A 7,895-nucleotide genomic window follows, 5' to 3' on the forward strand; every position below is an offset into this window, starting at 1 on the left:
AAGGAAACCAAGTGTTAAAGTAATTTTTTTTTCTTTTTTTAACACTAAGCCAGCTTTGGAATGGCCTGTGTTGTTATGCTGCATGTCCATCCGAGTGGCCGATATTTCCAGGAAGAATTAACTCCTAGCAACTCAGCCTGGTTAAAAGAAAAAAAAGAAGAAGGAGAAGGAGAAGGAAGAACAAGAAGAAGAAGAAGAAGGAGAAGGAGAAGGAGAAGGAGAAGGAGAAGGAGAAGGAGAAGGAGAAGGAGAAGAAGAAGAAGAAGAAGAAGAAGAAGAAGAAGAAGAAGAAGAAAAGAAGAAGAAGAAGAAGAAGAAGAAGAAGAAGAAGGAGAAGAAGAAGAAGAAAGAAAGAAAGAAGAAGAAGGAGAAGGAGAAGGAGAAGAAGAAGAAGAAGAAAAGAAAGAAAGAAAGAAAAGAAAAGAAAAGAAAAGAAAAGAAAAGAAAAGAAAAGAAAAATTTGCTCCTAAAGCTGGGGCAAGCAATGAACAGGTGGGTGTGGCGGCAACCCTCTCTCCTGATTGGCTGTTCTCAGAGATGCCTGGCTTGTACTGTGGAGGCTCAGTTGATCTCCAGGTCTAGACTGCTGTGCATTAGCGGAATGCCTTGGTGAAGTGCCTCGTCCAAACTTTAGCGAAGTTATTTGATTACCGATAACATGATGCTTGACTTTTTCATAATTATCATTTCCTTTATAACAGGCTTAAAAATCTTCAGATTAGAAGAAGCTAAACTGTTCTATAAATGTTTAACAACCCAGCATTCTTACAGCAGGACCATTGCTCCTGCATAAGTTAAAAATGATGTAAATAAAAAGTTCAGTGGGTTTACCTACAGAAAGGACCAGAAACTCCAGAACGGTCGTGAAGTTCTACTTACCTATCATCTATTATTTAGATTGAGAGACTGCTGTTTGTATACACTGAGCACATTTCATCCCTTTCTGCATTTAATCATTACCAACCAACCAACCAACCAACAAAAACGCCCTGGACTTAGTAATATTCCCATTGTGCAGCGGAGGAAAAATGAAACTCAAGAATAAAGAACAGTAACCACAAATCATAAAGACTTTTCCTTTGGTGATCCGAAGGAGGGGGGATATTTGATGGTTATATTTTAATCTTGCTGTAATTACAAACTGGGGAAGGGCTGAGAAGTGGATGTTTGTTGTGCATGCATAATTTAGGGCATATATTTTTATGGGTCTTTTTTTCTAAATTAGAATATGATGGTATGTCTAAGTGAGCTCTAAAAGAACATCAGTACTGAAATAGATATGGTCTTTATCACAAAAATTATATTTAATTAGAAAAAATGGCTAATGAAAATAAAATTTACAAATATAAACTCATAAATAAAAAAGGTACTTAAAAATATATTGCCTTTAAATAAGAAAAGGCAAAATCAAAATGCTAACTAAAAATTGCTGTGAAAGACTTTTCCAGTGCCACTTACCATATGCACATATGCACAAGCTGCATCTGTCAGGGATGGTGATATGACAGTGACGGTGAGGATGAGGTTGAGATCATAGCTCTGGGATCTGGTGCCTGAAGCTAGAATTGTCCTACTGGACAGTTGATAAGTGGAGATGCTGGTCTTGCAGACTTTTTTTATTCATTACCTAGCAAAGCTATGTTGAAGAAATTCCAAGTAGCAGTTCAAAAGAAGGTTAAACTCAGAGAGAGTTTAATTCTCCATTGGTAAAGTTGGGTGTTGTATTTTGAAAAAGACCAAGTATAAATAAATATTATACTTAACCAATTTCTATGATCTTCTTCCTCTACCAGGTTTGAATAAAGGAACCAGTGATACTTTCTTTGCTTTGGGGCTGAAGGAACTGTAGAGTATGGAAAAAATTGCTTCAATGATAAAAGTATGGTGTTATATAATCCAGACACATTTTAAGGGTTTTAGTTTTTTTGTTTTGGGGATATCCATCCCCTCCCCTTTTCCAAGAACAAAGGAAAGCAAACAATGGAAGAAGAAGTAAGAAAGAAGAGAAAAAAGAAAAGAAAGAAAGAGGTCATATTCTGATATCGGCATTAAAATGTTTGACTAAATAAAGTTTAGAAAAGAAATAAAATATTTTTTTTAAAGGAGTGAATAATAATTTAAAAAGCCAATGCATTGGAATGCCATGTCCTGGAACAAGTCCTTATGGTGAAGAAGACATATCAGAACCTACCAGAGAGACAGATACTGTGACTGGCTGAGGGGGGAGAGTGGTAGGCCTTTTCTAGAAGACAGCTCATACAAACCAAAATGAGTTCCCCACAAATACGTGTTTATTTTTAAGTAGTTTTATTAAAAAAAAAAAAAAAAAAAAACTTAACTGAAATCCATGTAGGAAATAAGAATTTCCTTGAGAAATTCACTGGTGGTCACCAGTGTTTTTTTGAGGACATTGTTTTCTGAGATAACTTCAGACAAAACATCAAAGACATGGGGTGAAAATGAGCTAAACTGAACTCAGCATGGATTTGTTTGAAGTGCCCCCTGCTGACTTCTGTTGACACTGTAACATCTCAAAAAAGCTGTTCTAGGAGGCTTCAAACAGAATTAACTTAAATTGAACAATCATTAAGCTTTTTTAAAAATTAATTAATTTATTTATTTGACAGAGAGAGATCACAAGTAGGCAGAGAGGCAGGTAGAGAGAGAGGGAGAAGCAGGCTCCCTGCTGAGCAGAGAGCCCAATGTGGGACTCAATCCCATGACCCTGGGATCATAACCTGAGCAAAAGGTAGAGGCTTAACCCGCTGAGCCACCCAGGCGCCCCAAGCTCTTTTTATTGCCGAATTTTATTACTGAATTTTTCTTGTTTATCATGTTAAATTATATGTAACATGAAGGAAGGTTATCTCTGTGGTACTTCCCATAACATCAAACTGTGCTGGGAAGTTAAGAGGTTCTTGGTCAATAGTTGCTGGGGTAATGAACCACACTGAGTAAAAGGTGATCCAGTGTTAAGATATTTTTTATTTTTAATTTTCACTGAATTTTGAAAGTATGAAACTTGTCATAATCTAGGCCAAATCTATCTGGGTTATGGAAATGGAAAACAACTTTTTCTGACTGGAGTCTTCTTCTGGCCTTATATTTGTCTTTTTCTTCTTAACTAATTCTTTAGTTAAAAAAGTAATAAATTCTTGATCAAAAAATCACAAAAGACAAAACATTTGAAGCAGCACAAATGTGTGTGCAACCACACACATTTGAAAACAAACATCTTCTGACCTCCTACTTTCAATCCTTTGGTCTTTCTCCAAAAGCAACTAGTTCCCTTCCTTGTGTACCTTTGTAGAAAGTCTATGCATTTATAAGCATAAATGTTTTTGTAAAGGTTTGCCTATGTATGTTCATATTCATCTACAAATTCACAACTCACTTTCTACAGTAATGTTACCATACTATAAGAACTGTTATGCAATTTATTTTTCCACTTAATATGTGACTTAGAGATGAGCTTATGAAGAAGAACTCCTTTTTAAAAATTTTAATGGCCTAGTGAATTTCCCTTATATGGTGGTCCTATCATTTATTAAACCAGACATCATTAATAGTTATTTAGAGCTTTTGATAATATAAACTAGGCTATAATGAAGAAAGACAAATTCTTTAAAATTATTGAGTCAAAAAGTATTATAAATATTTGTCATCTTAATGAGTAAAGCCACTTATCCTCTAATGAAACTGCATGAATTTACATTCCTACCTACAGTGTAGGAGAGTTGAGTGATTGTGGATATTCTTGCTATTAATGTATATTATTGAGCTATTTAATCTCTACCAACCTGGAGTGTGAAAAATGATTTCTTGTTTTAATTTTTATTTTAAATTATAACAGCTACCTCTCATACAGCAGTTGCTATATGTGCTAAGCATCATTCTAAGAGATTTACATATATGACTGTGATACAAAAGACCTTTATTAAGATATAAGTCATATATCATAAAGTACATCCATTTAAGGTATACAATTAAATTGTTTTCAATATGTTCACAGAGTTGTGTGAACATGACCAATTTTAGAACATTTTGATCATGCTCGAAGAAAGTCTGTATCCATTAGCTGTCACTTCCCACCCTCCTTCCCATCCCCAACCCTAGGCTACTTTCTGTCTCTACAGTTTTGTCTGTTCTAGATATTTCTTTTAAATGAAATCATATAATATGTGATTTTTATGACTGGCTTTTTTCATTTAGTATAATATTTTCAAGGTTCATTCATCTTGAAACATGAATGAGTACTTCATTCCTTTTCGTTGTCAAATAATATTCATTTTATGCATATAACATATATTCTTTATCCATTTATCAGTTAATGAATATGGGTTGTTCCCACTTTTTGGCCACCATGAATAATGCTGCTAATAAATATTCGTATACAATTTCTTGTGTCAAGTTTTTATTCTCTTGGGTATATATGAAGGAGTAGAATTGCTGGGTCATATAGCAAGTAACTCTATTTCTAAGTCATTGAAGGACTGCCATATTATCAAGTACCTCTTTCTTCATAAAGCTTCCCAGATTTCCTTCCAAGAGTTTGTTATGACCTCCTGATGTTGCAAAATAGCATTCATTTATTGATTATTATACATATAACATACTATTATTTACTGTGTATTTATTACTTATGATGGTAGCTTCAAAAAGGTGGGGATGAAACCGCAGTCATAGCCAAACATAGATTTGGGCACCGCTACGAGTACTCAGACATTTATATGAACAAATGATGGAATAGAGGAAGAAAGGAGGGAAAAGTTTAAAAAGTGAAAATTAGTATATAATATAAGGTATTTACATTTATCTTAAAACTTATTTCTAGTCTCCTTGGCAAAATAGTTAAGTAAAAAGCCAGAATTAAAAGGATAAATTGAAACCTTTGAAGTCTTAAAGAACCTTACATATGACTAAACATGGCAATGTAGGGCTATGTACAAATGAAGTAAAGATAAATGCAAATCAGAACCAAATCAAGAGGATACAGATCTAAGCTTGCATTATCATAAGCATCTGTAATTATATGGTAATGCTTTTTAATTTTATTGCAAGATTTAGAAATGTTATAGCAACCAGTAGAGTATAGTTTTATAAGTGATATTTTTCTCCTTGTATTGTTATTAAAACCAATTTTCCCATTTTATTGATTTTTTGTCATCACTAGTAAAGTACTATTTTATCAAAAATGATGTATATGTTGTCCACGACCAATACCACGACTAATACCTTTCATCCAAGATGCGTAAATAGTCTAATAATAATACATTATGCCACATGTGAACAATCATCACCATTACAAAGGCTAAGGCATCATACTCAGAATTGAGAGAATTTGCCTGGACTTGGAAATCACCTGGGAAAATCAGCACACAAATTGATCTTTAGAATTATTTCTAAAAAGTTTATTCTCTGACTTCAATCATCAATTTCTATATGCCTTCTCACTACATACAGATTTGATTGACCTTATCCAAAATTCTACACAGCTAACCTAAGCCTACTACACATATCCTACCCTAGTTGCACTCTTTGGACTATTTCAAGCTACAGGTCAACCCAGTTGACTTATGAAAGAAGGACATAAATATGCCAGGACCTTTAGCCCACATTATTAAGGGCTTTCTCTAGAAGCCTTGAACCAATTTGTCTACTTGACTGGCCAGGAGAAAATAGGGAGTCTTGTCATCTTAGTCCAGTCTGAATGCCAAAGACTTTCCCATCTTGGACTTCGGCTGTAGCAGCTTCACTGAAAATTTCCAAGGAAAGCAAATCATTAGATCTTGATAGAGAACACTGAAAATAGGTGTCAAAATCTACAGTGAAAGGAGGGGAGAACCACAAAAGTTGGAGCTCTGGGCCTATTCCTGGTCACTAGAACCCTAGTCCAAGAATCACTTTGACATCAACAGTCTCAGCTGGAATGTTCTTTTCATTCAGGCACTGTTGATCCTTATCTGTAATTTGCTGAAGCAGCCTTAAAAAAAGTTTGCTAAAGATAACTGCTAAACCTTTAGGAATTATGCTAGCAGGCTGATGGCATTTGAGCTTGAAACAAGTCATTAAGGGAGAATGGAATTTGGAAAATAGTACAAACTAAGACAGTGTGTGTGTGTGTGTGTGTGTGTGTGTGTGTGTGTGTGTGTGTGTTTTCCATAACAGAGTTAGTAGGCTAAATATTTACCAGGACAGCACTTATTCTTACGTTATGAAGTGTACATATAAAGCATAGGTTCTCAACCAGGGGTGATCTGGGCCCACAGGTGACATTTGGCAATGTATGGAAACGTTTTTTTTCCTTGTCATGAAAAGTAAGAGCAGGGAGGTGTTACTGCCATCTAGTGGGTAGAAGCCAGAAATGCTATTAAAGAAGTCTTTTTTTTTTAATTATTTATTTATTTTTTAAAATTTCTTTTCAGTGTTCCAGAATTCATTGTTTATGCACCACACCCAGTGCTCCATGCAATACGTCTTTTTAAAAAAAGATTTTATTTATTTATTTGACAGACAGAGATCACAAGTAGGCAGAGAAGCAGGCAGAGAGAGGAGGAAGCAGGATCCCCACTGAGAAGAGACCCTGATGTGGGGCTTGATCCCAGGACCCTGGGATCATGACCTGAGCCGAAGGCAGAGGCTTTAACACACTGAGCCACCCAGGCACCCCATCAATACATCTTTTTAATTGCTATTTAAATTCAAGTTACTTAACATAGAGTGCAATATTGGTTTCAGGAGGGGCATCTGGGTAGTTCAGTTGGTTAAACATCTGCCTTTGCCTTAGGTCATGATGCCAGGGTCTTGGGACTGAACCCTGTGTCCTGATCCCCACTCAGCAGGGAGTCAGCTTCTCCATCTCCTTCTGCCCTTTCCTTTCCCTCCCAACTCATGAGTATGTGCTCTCTCTCTCAAATAAATAAATTTAAAAGAAATTTTAGTTTTAGTCATTCATAACTTAGATACAACATCCAGTGCTCATCACAAGTGACCTCCTAACTACCCATTACCCATCTAGCCCATCCCTTACCCAATTCCCTCAATCAACCCTCAGTTTGTTCTCCATTTCTAAGAGTCTCTCAAGGTGGGGTACCCAGGTGGCTAGGTGGGTTGGGCCTCTGCCTTCAGCTCAGGTCATGATCTCAGAGGGCTGAGGTCATGATCTCAGGGTCCTGGGATTGAGGCCTGCATTGGACTCTCTGCTCAGCGGGGAGCATGCTTCCCCCTCTCTCGCTGCCAGCCACTCTACCTACTTGTGATCTCTCTGTCACATAAATAAATAAAATCTTTTTTAAAAAAATAGTCCCTTATGGGTTTTTTTTTCCTCTCTCTTTTTCCACTCTTCCCATATGTTCATCTGTTTTGTTTCTTAAATTCCACATATGAGTGAAATCATGTGAAATTTGTCTTTCAATGCTGCTATGAACATTGGGGTACAGACGGCCCTTCATTTCACTACATCTGTATCTTTCAGGGAAATACCTGGTAGTGCAGTTGCAGGGTCATAAGGAAGCTCTATTTTTAACTTCTTAAGGAATCTCCACACTGTTTTCCAAAGTGGCTGCACCAACTTGCATTCCCACCAACAGTGTAAGAGGGTTGAAACTTCTTGAAAGAAGTTGCTGAAAAAGAAAAACAAAACTGGAGGCATCGCATTGCCGGATTTCAAGCTTTACTACAAAGCTGTGATCACCAAGACAGCATGGTAATGGCATAAAAACAGACACATAGACCAGTGGAACAGAGGAGAGAGCCCAGATATGGACCCTCAATTCTATGGTCAAATAATCTTCAACAAAGCAGGAAAAAATATACAGTGGAAAAAAGATAGTCCCTTCAATAAATGGTGCTGGGAAAATTGGACAGCTATATGTAGAAGAATGAAACTTGACCAT

Source organism: Meles meles, chromosome 2, assembly GCF_922984935.1.
Source record: "Meles meles chromosome 2, mMelMel3.1 paternal haplotype, whole genome shotgun sequence".
NCBI classification, from domain to species: Eukaryota; Metazoa; Chordata; class Mammalia; order Carnivora; family Mustelidae; genus Meles; species Meles meles.